The 21,148-nt window shown below is 39.8% G+C and overlaps 1 protein-coding gene across 3 annotated transcripts in view; it reads right to left on the bottom strand.

The window, feature by feature from the left end:
- The window catches only part of LOC124290437 (uracil-DNA glycosylase-like), an 87,065-nt gene that overhangs the window by 38,529 nt on the left and 27,388 nt on the right, over positions 1-21,148 (bottom strand). Inside the window, exon 1 of one of the 3 annotated variants that reach the window (XM_046727140.1) lies at positions 7,566-7,654. The exons of the other annotated variants lie outside the window; for them this stretch is intronic. The gene's annotated coding sequence lies outside the window, so the exon portion shown is untranslated. Of the gene's footprint in view, positions 1-7,565; positions 7,655-21,148 lie in introns of those variants that run through there. 3 annotated transcript variants of the gene reach the window in all.

The following is a 21,148-nucleotide window of genomic DNA, read 5'->3' on the forward strand; positions in this document are numbered from 1 at the left end:
GTCTAATGTAGCGTCACTGGAGCTGAGGGTAAAGGACTTCGAGGAGGTGAGGGGGAGAGTTGATAAACTAGAAGATAGTGTGGAGTTCATAAGTGATAGCTTTAATTTATGGAGAGTGAAAATATACAAATAAAAGAAGACATAAAGTCTCTAAAAGAGCATATCTCGTCTCAAGCTAAAGTCGAGGCACCCTCTCAGATTGAGAATCTGAGGCTAAAGGAGGCCCTTATTGACACAAGGTGTCGGAGTATGAGGGATAATCTCATCTTAACGAATATCCGGGAAACAGAGCCAGACTGAGGAGTGTGAGGAGGTCCTCCGACGGTTTACCAAACTACACCTATGTAACAGTGAGGATATCAGCTTTAAACGGGTACATCGTCTTGGTCAGGAGAGGAGACCCCCCTCCCAAGGAGATAGTGTAAGACCCCACCCCATGATAGCTTTATATACACTGTGGAGAGAGATGCTGTCAAGAGGGCTGGGAGGGAACTCAAGGGACAGAACATCAGCATCTTTGAGCAGTTCCCTGATGAGGTGAGCACATACAGGTGGGAGATCCTCATGTCGCTACTTAGGGATGCCAGAAGAGCTAATAAGAGAGATCATATCAGCATAGACAAACTCTATGTGGAGAACAAACTTCAATCATTACCTGTCCCCACTACAACTATGGGTGACACTGCTGGACCCCACCCCAGGCAATATCGGTGCGCTGGTGGACATGAGAACTGGTGTTTTACTCGTGCACACGTAGAACAAACATACAGTGACTCACCTGCAGATTGTAAATATGCTACAGACCAAGTCTGTAGTAATGTTTATGGTTTGTATGGTAATGCAAACAGTAGTACAAACATCAAGGCTACCCATCACCCTCCTAGAAAGGAACAATGTAACACTGTAAACTGTATGTATGATAATGCAAATACAAGTAGTACTGGTATAACAGTACCTGTTAATGCTGAAACTAGAATAGATCAATCATGTAATATTGAACAAAGTTTGTATGGAAATGTATGCAAACATTAAAGACTTCATTACAGATCACCATGCATGTCAAATTACCAGGATACACGTGTTGTTGACATAAATCATATGCTATTAGAAGATGAAACCAGCACGGTTCTCACATGTGAGAATGACCACACTGATGAAACCGTTGATCCTTACTTTGCTGAAATAAGTAAAAACGCCCCAACTATAGATATAAATACAGGTAACATCTCTTAATGTAATCCCCCAATAACAAACTGAGTTTTAGCAATCTGAATGTTAGTGGACTTATAAGAAAGCTACACTACCGAATTCGCCTCATTTTTTACAAAATGATGACCGAATTTCTTTACAAGAAACAAAAACAGATTCACTAGACGAACTAGAAATTGATGGCTATGAACTGTACCTTCACAACCGATCAAGATTCATATGGAAATCTGGTGGTATTGGGTTAGCTGTTAGAAAGTTTTATTCTGACTTTCATTAGAGAATGATGAATGTGATTATGTTATATGGTATACCATATCTAAAGATTTGTTGGAAACTGATAATAAATTGCATTTGGGAAGTTTACACTTACCCCCTGAAAGTTCTAAATATGCTACATGTAATCAGTAATCAGGTTTACATATGCAAAGTAAAAGTGATTACCTTTTGCTTATGGGAGACTTTAATGCAAGGACGAGTAATCTGAAGGACGTTTGTACTATACACAAACATATCATTGTAGAACGTGATATTGATATTGATAATGAATTATATTTATGAACATGAGAATATCCTTTGCACAGCCTCCCTGCCTATATTAAGAGCAAATCAAGATAAAGATAAAAAATGCATCAGGCCTCAAATTGATACAACTATGTAGAAACACCAATATGCTCATTTGTAATGGCAGATAAGATAAAGTTGTTGGCAAAGTCACTTGTCAGGATTCAAATTTAGTTTGAACTATGTCCTATCCTCATCATTATGCCTACCACTTTTTAGAGATTTAAAGATTACTGAATTTCCAGCCCTTTACTCAGATATCCACTCTCCAATCATGTTCTCATTGAACTTAGGTTTCAATGATGTAAATAGAACAAAAATTAAGGTTTATAATATTGATACAAACGTACCCCAAAATGATAATATCCTAAGTGTTATGAAATATATTCACCTAAATTGTTTGCAGATAATATCAACATCAATAATGTCTCCAGATTGTCAAACATATTGCAGTCGACAACAGGTCACGATGACACAGCACATGCAATTAGTGAATTTCCCTCTGGAGTAGAGAATCTGCTTGCCGATGCTGCACGTGCCACGTTCGGTGTGAAACGCCCGTTTAAAAATGAATTAAGAGCACTACGTGATGACAAACCTTGGTTTGGCAAAAAATGCAGAGATATACGTAATAACGTTCATAACTCCAAAAGAAAATACTTTAATTGCAAAACATCTCTTAATAAAGCTGAGTACCGCAGATGTCCTAAAGAGTATAAGAAGTGTAGGAATAAGCATAACAAGCATCATGAAAATGAATTTTGTAAATTGATTAGAGAAAACAAAAGCACAAGCCTAAAGACTTTTGGAATATGCTTACAAAGAGTAAAAAGAAATATCTCTAGTGATGCACCCGATTTCGATACATTTTTGAACATTTTAAATATATATATATATGGAAACAGATTTCAGATTTCCCCGAAATAGACAGCGAAATCATCGAGAAAGGCTACATCGGCAATATTTCAGCCATATCGTGACGAGAACATATTTGACATTGAAATGGAATATATACTGAACAGAAATAGAAACGCAAGTCTGGCTTTTTTCTGTCAAGTTTGTGAATAGAAGACAACCAAAATCATGTCCCATCATTTATTCTATAGATAACACTGTCAATTTAATAGCTCAAAGTTGATGTTGACATTGAATTGCAATAAGTTCAAATTGATCACAGTCCGTCAAATGGAGATACCCCTGAATGCGAAAAGTGACAGTCTCTTTAGTCGCGTGTATGGCCACCTTGAGCTTGCACACAGGCTGTGCTACGTAGCCTCATTGAGTTCATTAGAGTCTGAAAGAATGCATGAGGCAATTGGTTCCGTTCAAACACCAATCTCTATTCCAATTGTGCAAGTGTGAGTGGCTGTCTACCTGCACCAATCCTCCGTCCAATTTCGTCCCAGAATGTTCAATGGGAGCCATATACAGGGAAAGAGACGGCCATGGAAAACGTTAATGTTGTTTTGAGCCAGATAATCCATCGACACCCCTGCTATGGGAGGGCTGCAAACGTCGTGTCAAAAATTGGCCCTACATATGGCCTTCAGCAGTGGATTCCAGCAGCCTGAAGACGAAGCCTAATCATATCGCTGGACACTGCTCCCCTTGACCCATTAACTAAGGCTGCTGTTATTGATGGTGCTTGAGTTCGGTTCCTTATATGAGTGACCCGGATGAACCGATCTTTGGCGCATGAGATGTCACTCGTTGCCATCCGGTACGGATGATCAGCAGCAACCCGGTTTGCTGATGACGTTGAGCAAGTCGTGTAATGGTGGTAAGATGACAGCCCAATTGTCTATCTACAGCGGTTGCAGAGCTAGCTCCTTGCAACTTCCAATGGCCATTCCTCTCTGCTCAGTGGTTAGTTTAGGCATCGTTTGTGTGTCGTGGTGCATCTCCTAGTGTCAATACTGAACTGTTTTTGACACAAACCTTTATAAAGGATACCTCAGAGTGAAATGCATGCTTTTCATCCAGAACCATCGATGCACGTGCTAAAATTATTTTGCTGCACTGTTTGTGTGTTTGTGCGAATGGTTCGTATGGACGTCAAATTGCATGACATCACCTCATCTTGGATTATCACTTCACTTTACCATGAACGTTCCATAAACATGAACGCTTACCTTCATGAGATTTCATTTTTTCGAAACTTGCGTTTCTTTTGCTGTTCAGTATATGTATATAATAAAAACCTGTCGACGAAGGACAGTAAAGCAACTAGAATATCACAATAAGAATTAAAACAGCGTGGAACGTTAAAACTAATAACACTATTTGGACAATACAACATGCTATTGATCGCCAACAACAGAAGGATGGAAGTTCAAAGAAATATAGACTTTTAAGATATAAAACCATTGGTATTTGACAAAGTAAACGAAGAACTGAAAGATTTAAGAGGTATTAAATTTCAACTCACGTTAAACATGACACTAGAGAAACAACAGTCGAATGAAACAACTGAATACACCAATGTTTACTTCAGAGGTAATCAAGAAGTTACAACGCAAGCAGACACTATCAACTCTTCTATAGACAGATCATTAGAAAAAATGCGAGAAACACTAGAACGTTACACTAATATGGGTTCTGGTTGGGTTGTTGACAAGATTAACATGGTCTACCTGGATATAGCAAACTATATACCGTTGAAAGGTGGATCGTACTTACCCATGTCTGAGTATTTCAAGAAAAAAAAACAAGCTATGGTTAACGTTAAAAACCGAGGCAACAATTGTCTGAGGATAGCGATAAGATCCGCTAAATTTCCAGTTGAAAACATTCGATAGACTTTCCAGTTATCCAGAAGATGACGGCCTCAATTGGGAAGGTATAGACGAACCCACTCCCATCTCTCAGATCCAAAAAAATAGAACAACAGAATCAAGACTTAGCCATAAATGTTTTCGGACACGAAGGTAAAACGTAATAGTACACAGGATAAGTCCTTTATTGTATAAGGATTGTCGTAAAATGATCAATATGTTTATGATCCAACAAGGTGAAAAATATCACTACACATGGATAAAGAATTTCAGCCGACTGTTGTACAATCAATCGAAACACAGGGAAAAGAAACACATTTGTGAAAGGTGCCTTCACGGGTTTTCTAGGGCTGATCTGCTAGATTCGCACAGGGTTGATTGCCCAGGTGTAGGGGAGACAGCCGTACGAATAGATATGCCGAGAGAAAAAACAACATCTTGAAATTTATCAACCACAAAAAATCAAATACCAGTACCATATATTATCTACGCATGACTTCGAAGCTATCATTAAACCAATAGATACAGTAGCTCAATCCACTAATCAAAGTTTCACACAAAAGTACAAGAGCACGAAACGTGTGGGTTCGGGTATGTGGTCGTTCGTTGTGATGGTCAAACTAACCTCCCGTTATTTATAGAGGACAAGACGCGGCTGAAGAATTTCTAAAGTGTTTACAACACGAAGAGAAAAAAGATTATTAAAAACTATGCAACAAAACACCAACGCATATGACCAGGAAGCCCACAACAAAAGCACACATTGTCAGGTGTGTTGTAAACCTCTAAATAGTGATTCAGTTAGAGATCACTGTCACATTACTGGTAAATAAAGAGGTTCGGCTCACAATGAATGTAACTTGAAGCTAAGAATAAATCATGAACTTATTCATACACCAGTGGTGTTTCACAATCTTCAAGCGTATATGATTCACACTTGATTATGCAAGCTCTTTCAAAGGTAAACGGCAACATATCCTGTATCCCAAACAATATGGAAAGATATATATCCTTTTCGCTAAATGGGTTGAGATTCATAGATAGTGTTCAGTTTCTGTTGTTGTCTCTAGACAGCTTGGTCATGGCTAATAACCCGAACGACTTATCTGTAACTAATCACACAGAAGAGGAAACTCGAGCTTTTGCTGCTACGTAAGGGTATCTACCCGCATGAATATATGGATGACTGGTTTAAGTTAAATGAGACACAGCTGCCTCCCACTAACAGTTTCTATAGCAAGCTGTCTGACGCGTCTATCACACAAGACGATTACGAACACGCGAAAAAGTATGGGAAAAACTGGGGTGTCAGAATCTAGGTGATTATCACGATTTGTATTTGAAAACTTATGTGTTATTGCTGGCTGATGTTTTCGAGATATTTAGAAAAACGTGTTCGAAGCAATACGGGTTGGACCCGGCATGGTATTATTCAAGTCCTGGGCTCTCGTGGATGCCTTACTGAAGAAAACCGGTGTGAAATTAGAATTATTCACCGGTTACGATATGCATCTGTTTATAGAGAAAGGGTTACGCAGTGGTATTTCCATGGTATCAAAACGTTATGCCAAAGCTAACAACGAGTATGTGAAAATCTACAACCATAAAAAACCTACAAAGTATCTACTCTATCTAGATGCCAACAACCTGTACGGCTGGGCCATGAACCAGCATCTACCTACCTGTGGTTTTGAGTGGACATCTGAGATCGATGATGTTATGAGCATCGCACAGTATTCGAACAAGGTTTATATACCGAAGTGGATTTAGAATATCCGGAGGATTTACACACCCACACAACAGTTATCCCTGGCTCCAGAGCGTTTGAAGGTGAATATGGAATGGATGTCTGACTACCAACGAAATTTGCTGGGTCCTACAGGACGGGTGGTAAACGTTGAAAACTCGTACCTAACTTGATGAATAAAATCAAGTACATCATTCACTATCGCAATTTCCAACTATATATCTGTCGCTGGGTATGAAGCTGACTAAAATACATAGGGTACTAAAATTCAATCAAAGCCAGTGGATGGAACCATACGTCAGAATGAACACGGATTTATGTAAGACAGCCACCAGCGACTTTGAGAAAAAACATGAACAACTCTGTATTTGGTAAAACGATGGGGAATTTACGAAAACTTGTTAACGTGAAGCTAGTTCGGTCGAGTGAGGAAAACAAACTCAGGAAATTGATATCCAGCCCGGCGTACAATAGAAGTATTATAGTCGATGATGACTTGGCAGCGATAGATATGAAAAAGAGCCACATTATACTTAATCGACCGGTTTATGTTGGTATGAGCATTCTAAACCTATCCAAACATCTCATGTATGACTTCTACTATAACAAGCTCAAGGAACAATACGGTGAAGGGTGTGAGGTGTTGTACACTGACACGGATTCATTACTCATGGAAATTCAAACCGAGGACGTGTACGAGGATATTAAAACAATATACACCTATATGATACCAGCGATACCCAAAAAGACCACCCCATGCATAGCCAAGTCAACAAAAAGGTGTTAGGTAAGATGAAGGATGAATGTGCTGGCACACCAATCACCGAATCACGCCGGATTGAGACCCAAGATGTATTCTATCAAAAAGCAGACGACGCTGAAATAAGAAAGGCTAAAGGTGTGAAAAGAACGTGGTGAAACGACATATTAATCATACCCTCTACAAACAGACCCTGTTCGAGAAGAAAACGTTCAAACACCAGGTGAACATACATCAGAGTGGACGGGCACAAGATATAATGGGATGACTCGAAATAAAACGTCTCTATCACCAATGGATACAAAACGATGGATAGCTTCAGATGTTGCCAAAACCTTTGCTTACGGTCATAAAAAATTTAAATTTATATATATAATGGAGAAAAATTTACTACAGCGGGCGAGGATATTGGAAAGGGTAGACGCTTATTACAAAATTATCTAAAGCCGCATGTGTTTCGGAAGAAAAGCCAAAGCCAGGTTACAAAAACAAGTTATATGGCAAATATACTTACCAGCACCAAAATATATACCGAGGAGAAAATTCGGTATACATACACCTAATCAAGTTCATCAGGCCGACCTGTTGTTTCTTCCATACGACAGGGTGAGAGGTAAAACCTATAAGCACCCTGACAGTTGTAGACGAGCCAGCCGCTAGCAATGAAGCTGAACCATTAACCACGAAGACTTGGATCAAATAGCACAAGCCGCTTAAGCTGAATATATAAGCGTAGTCGGCTTACATGGCCTGATTTATTGCAAGTCGATCCAGGACGGGAATTCATGGGATCCGCGGTCGAAAACTACTAGCCAAGCATAACGTAGAAGTTAGACGCGGTGAGGTGGGAGCCCATCGAAGTCAAGCTATAGTAGAGAGATTCATAGCCGAACGTTTGTTTTCACACCAGTATTCACGTGATTTAGCGGATCCTAATAACAGAAACACTCAATGGGTAGAACGACTTCCACAGCTGGTTGACTTCATGAATCATGAAATAACAAGCATACTTGATAAGAGACCAGTCGAAGCAATCCGTATGAAATCCGTTATATCAGAGGCAGCAGCACCCCGTCGTAAAAAGGAAAAAAAATTCCAGATCGCGCTCTTTTTAGATATTTATATCAACTAGGTGAATACGAGGGAGACACCCGTAAACGTGCTACAGATCCCATATGGTCTATGAAAACGCATAATATCAGTCGAGTGGATGCCAAAGACGGGGAACCTAACCTATACTTCTTGAAAGACAGTCCACGTAGAGGATTCGTACTTGAGGAATTACAAATCATACCACAGTGATAAAAAAATATATATACCTATACCATTATCTTTAACAAACGTTTAACTTCGCAGGTGTAGTCTTTTTTCTTATCATAAATAAGTTTAAATCGTAATTTATCCGCGCCATGGGCTTTACATAATCGGTAATGACCTTTAACTCCTATACCACACACCGAACACGTACAGTTAGTATAATCTTTAAGGTGAAAACAACAATAACCCTCAATGTGGCTTTTATTACCACAAATTTCAGTTTTCCCCATAAGAACCCATTGACAAAGATATGGGGCGTATCTCATTTTTGATATAATAATTTGTGTATTTAGTCTAATTGTTTCACACTTAACACTGTCGATGCTAAACCCAGTGCCACGAATACCAACTCACGATCTTTTTGCCCATCGGAAGGAGTGTAATACTGTGAAATCGTTGGTGCATTGCTTAATGGTTCTAGTTGTTTACCTGTTAGGACGTAGTATTCTTTCATAGCTTCGTAGACGTCCTTGAAAGTTCTAACAGAATGATTTTTGCGTTGAAGTTGATAATTGATAAAATCTAATCTCTTCATGCGTCTCTTAGCGTATTCAGCCTGTGCGGTCTGCAGTTTTTCTACAGCTATATCGTGTCGTTTACTCTCTGCTTCTACCTCAGCCGCGTTTGACTCTCGGAATTTAGAAAATAGATAATTACTCCCGGAAAATGCTAGGGCATTCACAAGAGCTCCACCAACCATCATTGCTATCGTGGTAATATTATATATATTACTTTAAAATATTTTCAGGTATAATACCTTGTTTTATCAGAAAGTCCTTGGTGGCCATCGCCATACCAATATTCATAGTACGCATAGCAATATCCTGCAGGTCGAATTTGAGTTTTATAGTTGGTTGTTTTATAATCATTTTAGTCAACCGAGAGTATCCTACTGCTAATCTGGAAACCACTAAGGCGTGGTATGCATCATTAACGAATGTTTTTCCCTGAGACATAATATATATTAATAGAAATATAATTTTAATCATAACTGACTGACTGACTGAAATTTAGTTTTACGCCGCTTTTAGCAATATTCCAGCAATATCACGGCGGGGGACACCAGAAATGGGCTTAACACATTGTGCCCATGTGGGGAATCGAACCCGGGTCTTCGGCGTGAAGAGCCAACGTTTAATCATAACATAATATGAGGGTTGATATCCTCTGGGGGTGTTAGTGATGGCTGTGGTTGTGTTTGTTTTGGTTTAAATAACATAAATAATGAAACAACAGCAGTGGCTGCTACACCACCTACGGTAAACCACAATGTGTAATTATTTTTATGGTGCCTGGCTAAGGCGTTTTTTCTACCAGCTTCAACTCTTTTTTTGTTCTTCTTTGTGACATGCGTCACTGGCTCCGTCTTCGGTGTTTCCTCCTCTGGGATCTTGGTTATTTCTTCATGGGTAGTATCCATCTTGTATATTATTATTATTATTTTTATCCTCTTTAAATTGACAATGCTTTGCTGTGATAATCGCCGCCGTCACTGGGGCTAAAAACATCCCGTATTTGTGGTACAGCACGCAGCTGATAGAGCTCAAGGCGTGTTCAATAAACGGGTCTTTCTCTAGGTCCTCCCACAAATAGAGTCGACGTTCCGGTGGGATGGGTAAAATTACTGATGCTATACCTGTGTAAATCTGGGTAATAGTAGAACCTATAACTTTTGTCATCATGAGTTTTGACTCATACCTGGCGTATAATTTATTTATTTCCTCATCTGACATTTTCTGAATTTTATCAGCAGTTATATTATCTCCTAAATATTGTTTTGCCTTACCACCCACAACTAGTGTTACCAGTCTGTCTCGCTGCTTGTCGTCCTTTTGTTCATCTGAAACTAATCTCTGTTGTAGTAATTCATCACAATCCATTTTATAATATAGTTATCTAGTTTTAATTTAAAAAAAATAATAACTAGCCCACACTAAATACAGAGAGATAAAGGTTAGGTTACACACGACTATAACTTCAAAAACCGACATTTATACTAAAACTTACTAAAATTACTAAAACATTACTAAAATTTACTAAAAAATACTAAAACATTAGTAAAATTTAGTAAAAATTACTAAACTATTACTTTGTAATCCACTGGTTGGTCGTTTTTCAACACGAGCTTAGCATGTTTAGTTTTGGCGAGCTTTTTCTTAACCCGTTCCCGGTCTACTTTACTCATCACATCGTTCTCTCTCAAGCATTCCTCGAACGAATCCCTTTCCTTGCAGTGAAATAGAGCTACCCATCGCGTCTGTTCACGTAAATCCTTTAACACAGAGTTGAATTTTTGTGTCAGCACCCAGACGCTATGTTCTTCGTGTCGACCTGAAAACGCTAGGTAGGACAGCATATCTCTCTTTTTTGTTATCTCTCTATTAGGGCTGCAGTCATCCAGGATAAATAGCATCGGCTTCCCTTTAAATTTGTTGTGATAAACTTTCAAATAGTCCTGCAGGTGTGTTCCCGGATCGATTTTATATACATCGGGATCCGTCATCACCCAAGATCTATCCGTGTAAGTCTTGTTCATGTTTATAGCAGGACATAAGAAAATGATATTGTCAAATCCGTCTTTACAGTACCCCTCCAACAAATCCAGTACGAAAACTGTCTTGCCACAACCCGTCTGCCCACATATTATGGCGCAGTGCGGATCTTGTGGTAAATTAATAGATTGCTTGCACAAATCTCCCAGTTGCGGGTCCACAATTACATATAAATATAATTTTAATTTACCAGTTGCTTGAGCCTTCTTCATTATTTGAATGGTTATACTCTCGCTTCCGTTGTCGATGCGACGACGACTACCGTGTAGAGTGTGGTCATCTGTCGATCTCATATCCAACCATAACGCGTACTTTGTGGTTAGGTAATCCCCGATATGCACGGAGGATAGATCCAGGTCATTGACTACGTTGTTGACTATTGAGTTTCGTTTGATAGCCGGTAGCTAAATAGCTGATTAGGCACTCCCTCTATGGTCACTTCCACTTTGGTGATCCCTGGGTTGAAAAATTTCTCTCGCTGTCTCTTTCGAATGGATCATATTCCTCCACGGGTATGATTAATATACCTTTCATCGATCGCCGGCACTTTCATGTTGATATTCCATACCGTGTCGCTCTTGTCACGTAATATCATTCTATGTCGCAGTATCCAATCGTACAGGATGGCCATTTTCCCAGAGAACTGATTTCGAATCTGCCGGGCGAGATCAGGATTAGTCACAATGTCGAACTCCAACGAGAAGTTATCGATCTCGTAACTACCCTCTTCACCGGTCTGTGTATACACGACTTTGCTGTAATCATTGAACGTGAGTTCATATTCCAACCTGTCACCTAATTCGGCTTGGTAAAATGGTGCGTGCCCCGTTAGCAACTCAAGTCTAGCGGGACACAGAACCTGTTTCCATACGGTTCGGCGATGGCTTTTTCACTATTCGATAGTTTGGCTGTCTCGTAATGTGTGAAGGCTTACCCGATACATAACCTAGAAATCGACTGATTTCCTGGTACACGTCGTTGGCGCGTTCTCCCTCACTTTTCCATAGGTCTATGTAAAAGTAATATACATCGCTGTCGTCTATGCTAAGCACCTCGTTACCACTAATTTTCATGGAGGTCCACATTATTCACTAGCTCACGTTTGTCGTTGTCTGATTTCAACGTGATGTTAAATGCCAATCGTACCGTACCTGGTACTATGACATCGTTCTCCCCCAAGTTGGGGAATCTAACCAACAGTACTTGGTTCTGGTCTATCTTGCTGGGGTTGTTTGTTATAGTCACCGACTGACGCATGGCTTTGACGCCTAGTGGTTCTCTTAATCTTCGAAAACAATTTAGATTTCTACCATATGACATTGTTATATATTTATATTAATATAATATAATTTCAAAAATATGGACGATATTCCGATGGATGATTTTGGATCTATGACCTCTGCTGATGTTGATTACGATGAAGACATTTCATTTACTAACTCATCATTGAGCAGCCAGCTACTTAAAACAACACTAGACGATTATTACGATGGATTAAAAAACGATAGAAAATACGTCGAGCCTCAGTACAAAGACTATTCGAAGTTTACCATAGATGATAAGGGCATTCTACGCCTTAAGGATAAACCGGAGGTTGATATCATGAACACGCGCACTAGAAAACCACTTGCCTTGTCAACACTAACCAGTCGCCATGGTACCGAATTTATCCGTAATAAACTAAACATGCAGGATTATGGTGGTGCAAAACCTAAGATTCCTCCGAAGGTAGTTCAAGATCTGCAAGCTAACAGGTCCAAACTCAGTAGTGGTGGTGGCATGACACAGCCTGCTACAGAAGCGTCGGACAGCATCGAAAAACTGTTGGGCACGTACTGGGACAAACCATTGCCTGGTTTTAAATTTCCAATGAGGGAACTGTACGGCTTAGATGAAGCCTTGAAATATGTACGTGGAGAACTCGTGAACAACATGGGTAAACTGAACGAACTCGACGAGCACATCGCAAGTGAAAAAACCAAACTCACCGAAACTGAAGACGATGATATGAAGCGTAGTATCACAGAACGACTACGTAATTTACAAGATGAGAGACAAACCCGATTGGAATCCGCTTCCTCGAATCGAGAACAGCTTCTATCTCAGATCAACCGCGTTCAGGAAACCATCGATCGAGTACTGAACGAGGATACCACGTTGGCTGAAAGGATCAGAATATTGTTCCGAGAGCAAGGTATCACCATTGCCAGCGTTCTTACAGCATTTGGCTTCATCATTTCGACCATGGTCGTATCGCTGACTGGTGGTGGAGGAACACCAACACCACCAAAACCACCGAGTGGTGGTGACGTCAGAGACTGGATAAAAAAACATCTGAAATCACTAGGGGAAGCCCTGGCTAAACTCTGCCCTACCAGGTATCCTAGATAGCATCGTCTGGTGGTTGCTTAGCACTCTCTCGAAAACAGTCACTTGGCTCAGTCAAAACCTGTGGGCGTTCATCGTCACCGTTGCCGGGTTGGTGTACATGGCCCCTAAAGAATTTTTAACCAGATGAAACCCAAGCCAACCGCGATCCAAACAACCACCAGCGCTGTTTTACGGTCGATGTGCCGCTGATTAGACACCTGCACGTGTGGTGGTTGGGGTTGTTGTGGTGTGGACTGAACCCTAGACTCTGGGGGTGATGCCACTATACCCGTTTCACCAGTATTCGTGGGTGGTGGTACATGGGAGACGTTGAGGTCGACGTTAACACCCAATTTTTGGTCGGCTGTGGCGATGATTATTTCATTGTTATAGCCTGTTATTTTATTGATTCTCAGACGCATATCACTCGGAGCCATGTACAATCCAACACCGAACACGTAGTCGACTTTTGACCTGACGTATTGCAACGTATCCTGATATCGTTTAATAGCACTAGGTAAATCTACTGGTGATGAGATAGCGTCCTCAATATTAGCCACGAACTGTTTTTGAGAATAAGTAAGCTCCCCTTTACCTATAATATTAGAACGCGTCTGTGATTGAGACCCTAGAATAGCCCACACGTACGTTCGAATCGAATCGTTCAATCTGATAACACCAGCACGAGTAAAACCCTTTGACGTGTCCAGCATAAATATTTTCCAGTCATCCGGACCCTGCTCGAACCTCCATACTCTGTAATCCTTGCTGTCGTCGAAAGACATGAGATCATCTCTCCACTCGTTACTCGTGACGTAAGGATTCGCATATGTTTTACCACCCCATTCTTTTAGCTTTTTGCTGGCTTCCACGAGGGGCATGTTGTGAACGATAGGGATACCCAACCCATGGTTTGGGCCCGTCAAACGCCAATCCGTCTTTGGGTCTAGTTCGAATTCATTACAAATACGTTCATACGCACGTCGATCGTACGTATTGTTTACTGCATCCCATGCCTTGTCTTGTGGGACTGGGGCGCTGATTACTTTGAGGATAAGCCTTACCTGGTAATACACGTCAAAAGTGAAAACGTATTTACTTAGCTCATTATGCCTAGTGTCTGTCAATGTCAAACCACATCCAGTTGTCGCACACTACACGGCAAAATTGAATTGATTCTGCCAGAACTGCATAGGGTTGTGAAACCAATCGTGAACCGTTTTAACATTAGTGACCGAAAACCTATAATTTTTAAACACGTCTATAAACTGGGTTTTGAGGTACGAACCAGCCGTGTCAACCACTAGTTTCATGTGTGTGAAGTCATAAGCCTTTATGTTGTCGTTTTTTGGGTAACGTACTTCGGGTTTATACATATTATTATATAATATATAAATATATATAAATATGTACATTACGCTTCCGGGTGTAACGAGCGGTGATGCCTTTCAACTTATGTATGTTATTGATAACACGTCTGGTCAACTCGAAATAGCACTATGTGGTATAACCTACTACCCGCGATGGACAAACATCAACAGCAATAGTAATAATGTGTTCTTTGGTGGATTCCCTACGTAAAATAACAGATGGATACTGCAGCGTGTGTTCTCTCAATGATGAAGTTTTCAAACCCTTAGGAGCTGAACTCAAAATAAATGACTCAAACGGAACAGTGGTGTTTATTAACAACAGTGCAAACAAATTGAGACTCGGTCGACCGTTGGCGAAGATACTAGGGCTGCCACCTGAAGAAATAAACCCTAAGATAACCGTTACTGGTACGGTTACCAGAGTTGTTCCATACCGCGAGCTATGCGTTCATCTCGATCGGCTTAGCACAACAGATAATGTACAAAGTGAACGTCCTTCCACGTTGTTGATGGCTGTCCCGGTTAAAACAGAAAATACAATGACGGACGCACCGAGTCGTTTTCATCAGCGACAGTATATAAAAATTGATAAATGGTAATATTTCTGAATTAAAAATATCAATTTTAGATACAAAAAATAATAATATAGATATAGGATACCTCAGCGTAACGCTACATATACAATAATGGCTAGCAATGAAGGCCCCAGGAATGCGAGTAAAAAGATGCAGTAATGTAGGATTATCAGACATAGGTGATACTAGGGGGTTTGATGACGCAGGAATAGATGGTAAAATTTACGCTTTAAAGCTTGTAAACAGCATTTACAAACGAGTTGAAGTTCCCGTCGTCGGTGGAACTGGTAGCACTTTTAACCTAGATACATTAAGATCTGTCAGCAACACTCGATACGATATAGTTCGCAACGACGAGGATGAATGGAGAATATACCCATCGTTCGGTGATCAAAACAAACCGTACTATGTAATGCTCACTAACGATAACAAGTGGATGATGTTACCATCTCGAATCAACTTGTTTCTCAACATCACACTAAGTTCCCCATACGTATTCACGTAAAACAAAGACCACTTACTAAACAAAGTCGTTATAAACGGAACCCTAATCGTGGCTTACGTCCCATCAGAGAGACGTAGTGTAATCATCAGCCCACTCTCGGCTATGTCAGCCCTAATGCTATCGGTTAAACCAGGAGAAAAAAACGCGGTATTGAAGTTGGTGTCTGAATTCGACGGCGTGCTCAACATCTTGCAAAATCTACCGGAGAATTCCACGCTGTTCATCCAAGTCTGCCTAGGCCAACCAACGCAGAGTGAGATTGAGATCGTGAAGGGAATCAAACTCCAGTGGGCTAAAAAACACCAGTATCGCATTTGCTCTATTTACGTGCTGGTGGGAGACGATTCACACACCAGTCTGTAGGTTGTCACCGTTAACGTGGAAGAAACAATATCTCTAGCCAGTATTTTTCTACCCGAGAACATACATTTTATGGAATTGAAGTTAACACCTGAGAAATTATCAGAAAAACAATTGGAAACTATTTTATAACAGTTATATAAACAATGGTAAGTCATCACCCCAATGTAACACTCGGTGATCTAGGAGACAAAAGCGGTTCAATTCACCTGGTGAGGAAGACACCCCGTACCTACTATACTATAAAGACGACGTATACGAACGAATGCCACTAGCAGATTTTTCAGAGCTTGAATGGTTAATTAAAATAACACTAACCTCACCTTACATCTTTTTTAATCAAAATGATTTCGTTTCCAAAATTACAAACAACGGGATTCTTCTTACGTCCTTTAATCCCTTCAAAGAAAATACTGTTCAAGCATTACGAATACCAGGGCATACTGGTAACATGTTAGTTCCAGTCGGCTTGAATGCCAGTTTATTCATTCGCAGCATTTACTATTACCAATGTGATTTTTTTTCAGATTCAAATTGGGGTATGAAATCACACACCACGCTTGTTATAGACGTATATCTCGCAGAGATGTCCAGTCCAAGAATACTTTTAGACGGCATGAGAATAATTTGGTTTAAAAGACACGAGAATAAACGTTGCAGAATCATAATAAGACAAGGTTATAAACCATTAATAAGCCTAGATGGGGTTAGTATTTTAGACCAAAACATACCTATTAATGTCTCACCCATTTACCTGTACAATAATCTAAACCTTATAAGCCTCAAATATATTAATAAAAAATTAAATGACATATAATCAAAAAATAAAATGGGGCTATACCCAGCCATAGATGAAGAAGGAAGTATAAAGGGAAGTGTAGAAGGGTTTCGACTTAAACAGATATGTGAAATAGAACGTCAGCTAGAACAAGACCGTGATATTCGGGCATCGCTACACAAAAAATACCATAGAGTTTTAACTTACATGGATGGGGCTGATACCACTCTTATGACAACTAGCATGGGATTAGGAGCAGTAGGAGTTGGATTGTTGTTGACCACAATCGTAGCCGCACCAGTGGTGTTAGGCCTTGAAATAACAGCTGTAGTGACAGGAATAGCTGGGTGAGTGTTTAATTTGCAAATTGAATCGTAAAGCTAACAAACATGATGAAATTAGAATTCTTGCTGAAGCAAAGTTAAACACGATTGAAGACCATATTTCCACTGCTCTCAATGATAATAAAATCTCAGAGGAAGAGTTTCGTTTGATCCTATGTGAAGTCGAAAATTATAAAAAAAATGAAAGAAGAGATTCGATTAAAGTTTCATCAAAAAAATTCTGCTATCGTCGAGAACGAGACAAAAAACAACATAAACCAAGGGATAGAACAAGCCCAACATGCATTTATTACGAAACCCAAAGACATTATAGAAGATACACGTTAAATTGTTTTGCTGAAGTCAATATTTTAAATTGATGTGATCTTATGGGTTTACAAATTGAGGAATAGATACTTATTGAAAGCTTGCCTTATATAGGATGACCCCATACTCCATAGTCTTACTCTTTACTTTTTATCTCCCTCTTTCGAGTAAGACTATGGATACTTTTTACAGGGGAGATAAAAAGTATTTGTGTATGGGTTTATGGTCCCGTACCACATAGTCTTTCGGGTAAGACTATGGCTACTTTTTTATAGGGGAGATGAAAAGTGGTTGTGTTATGGATTTAAAAATTAATATGAGTTAGGAATAGATACTTATTGATTCCTTGCCTTATATAGGCTGGTCCTGTACCCCCATTGTTTATACTACTGTTCAGTTCACTGGTCTAGTCATTGTTCTGTTCACTGTTCCAGTCATTGTTAATTCACTGTTAAGTCATTGTTCTGTTCTCTTCATTGTTCTGTTCACTGCTCAGTTCACTGTTCCAGACATTATTAATTCACTGTTAAGTCATTGTTCTGTTCTCCTCATTGTTCTGTTCTCTTCATTGTTCTGTTCACTGCTCAGTTCACTGTTCCATTCATTGTTAAGTTCACTGCTCAGTTCACTGTTCCATTCATTGTTAATTCAATGTTAAGTCATTGTTCTGTTCTCTTCATTGTTCTGTTCACTGCTCAGTTCACTGTTCCATTCATTGTTAAGTTCACTGTTCAGTTCACTGTTCCAGTCATTGTTAATTCACTGTTAAGTCATTGTTCTGTTCTCTTCATTGTTCTGTTCTCTTTATTGTTCTGTTCTCTTTATTGTTCTGTTCTCTTCATTGTTCAGTTCACTGTTCCAGTCATTGTTAATTCACTGTTAAGTCATTGTTCTGTTCTCTTCATTGTTCTGTTCTCTTTATTGTTCTGTTCTCTTTATTGTTCTGTTCTCTTCATTGTTCAGTTCACTGTTCCAGTCATTGTTAATTCACTGTTAAGTCATTGTTCTGTTCTCTTCATTGTTCTGTTCTCTTTATTGTTCTGTTCTCTTCATTGTTCTGTTCACTGTTCAGTTCACACGAGGATTCTGATCAAAGACACCTGTGACGTAAAGTTAATCACCATCTTCTGTGATGTTGTATGACCACCTGCAACTTCCTTGGTAAACGCCTGTAACAAATAGCATAGTTATTAAGATAGTAAGTAATAATATTTTCCCTTGGGCATTGCTGGGTAGACTTATTATGAGCAGTAATCGTCAGTCTCGGATCCTTGTTTAATCGAGTTTATTACAAACATGTTCTGAATATCGTTGAGAGAATATTTGGGTATTTGAAACAGGGGTTGTGTAGACAGTTGATAGTTATCTAACGAGTGTTGTGTAATCAAACTAGGCTATTCAACGATACTGACGTCATAATGCCAAACTTTCCGTTTTCCATATTTTGAATGAACATCATAACTCCAAAATGACAACCAAGCAAAACCTTTAGGTTTGAAAATAAATAAAATTCAGTTTCGGTGTCCGGGGATTAGTTAAAACAAATTCCATTAAATATTTTTAACTTTTTATTTTCATCTTTAAAGTAGTCGTGACAGAGTTATCTCCCTTTCGTTAACTAACATCCGGCATCGTTTTTTAATCTCTGTGTCTCTGTACCCCGAGTCAATGATTACAACATCACCCACTGGTCTGTCTGGGTTTGATTCTATTGTAAACTGCCCACAGAGGAACAAAATTACCAAATATAACAAAAACCTTTGCTCGTTACCGATGTTTATGTGCTTCCTGATATTGTGAAATTATCACGTGAAATTTCATCAAGTGTTTTTTCTCATTATCCATCCAGTTCTACCAAGATAACAGTACCCAGTCAGTGAATCAAAATAGAAACTTCAGCAAAACACCCCTAACTGCTCCGTCAGTGAAAGAGAACTTACCAGTCGTAGTTCCTACATAAAGCCCTATGACAAGATCCTTGTTGTTAATTGTCGTATAAACCAGTCTCTCAGCTATATGGAAGCTGTCTTTGAATAATGACTCTCCAACAGGACCCGTTTGACAAAGCGTTTGTAGCGCTACGACATTCTTAAGCCTGTGATAATCTATAGAGTTACGACAGGTCGAAATGTTACGAACTCTTTGTGGATCGGGAACCAGGACCCAGCGTTCGTAGCACTACGACATTCGTAAGCCTATGATAATCTATAGAGTTACGACAGGTCGTAATGTTACGAACGCTTTGTGGACCCACGACCCCTTTCACAAAGCGTTCATACTACATTCGTAAGCCTGTTATAATCAATAGAGTTACCAACGCTTTTTGGATCGTGACCCAGGACCCGTTAGATAAAATGATGTTAAACCAACACCAATTCATAACGTAGATTTATGGTCATCATAAAACCTGGAGCCTCTCTGGGGTCCAAACCTTTCAGTGATGGATAATAAGAGCAACGGTCTATGCTTTCTAGTCAGAGCTGCGAATTAAGAGAACAATTAGAAATGTCACTAAGCGTTTGTTCCCATTGGTCATTCAGTTCTACCAGACCAACAGTACCAAACTGTACCATATCCCATATCAGACATTATGTTTCATCAGTCTTAACAATTATTGTAGTCCCTTAATGTCAGATAAACCTTTCCTTGAATAGTTTCCTGGTCAGATCTTCGCATGAAGAGATTGCTGAACAATTAGCACACTTTACCTGCATCTATAGAGAGGCCGGGGCGAGAAGACTCTGATGAGAAACTCCCTGTTGATACCGGGATGAACAAGGGACGGCAGCACAACATATCGCCCGGGGGTGAGGCTGAAGCGCAAGGTGTACTGATGCGCGGGGTAGTAGTACTCCTTCATTTCAGTATTACAGGGCATCCTTTCTATGAAGATGTGGCTCTCAGTCTCGGAACCTTTTATTACTTATAACGTAACATACAAAGTACTAACAAAAATACAACGTACGCTTAAAGTACATAAAATAGGAAACACCTTCAGAGGTAAAGTTTCACGAGACTCAAGAACTGAAAAAGGAAATTGACCCAACAACAGGTAAGGTAGTCTAAGGTGCCCTTTCGCTGGGACAAATCTGTCAGCACCATATCTTAACTCTTGGGTTTAATGTACGTCGTCAATGTCTGGGATCTCGAAAGATCTGGGATCTGATCCAGAAATCATTCGTAACGTTACGACCTGTCGTAAGTCTATAGTTGACCATAGGCTTACGAATACCGTAGCACTACCAACGCTTTGTGAAAGTGAAGTAATGCAGGTTCCTGATCCACAAAGCGTTCGTAACGCTACGACATACGTAATCCAATAGTAAACTATAGAGTTACGACAGGTCGTAGAGCTACGAACGCTTTGAGGATCGGGACCCTGGATCACCTCGGGCTTTCACCATGCTGATAAAAATTAACTGGCTCTACATCAGTCACGTTGGTCTCAAGAAGAATGTGAATAGCTCGAAGTTAGTCAACCCAATTTTTTTTAACCTATCTCGTTCTTATCTACCTCAGTTATACATGGAGATTCCAAATGGAAAGCTACAGTAAATTTGAATCAGTGACGGTGGGGTAGCCCAGTGGTTAAAGCGTTCGGTCGTCACGCCGAAGAT

This window comes from Haliotis rubra, unplaced genomic scaffold (assembly GCF_003918875.1).
Source record: "Haliotis rubra isolate DU_JTF1 unplaced genomic scaffold, ASM391887v1 Scf465, whole genome shotgun sequence".
Lineage (NCBI taxonomy): Eukaryota > Metazoa > Mollusca > Gastropoda > Lepetellida > Haliotidae > Haliotis > Haliotis rubra.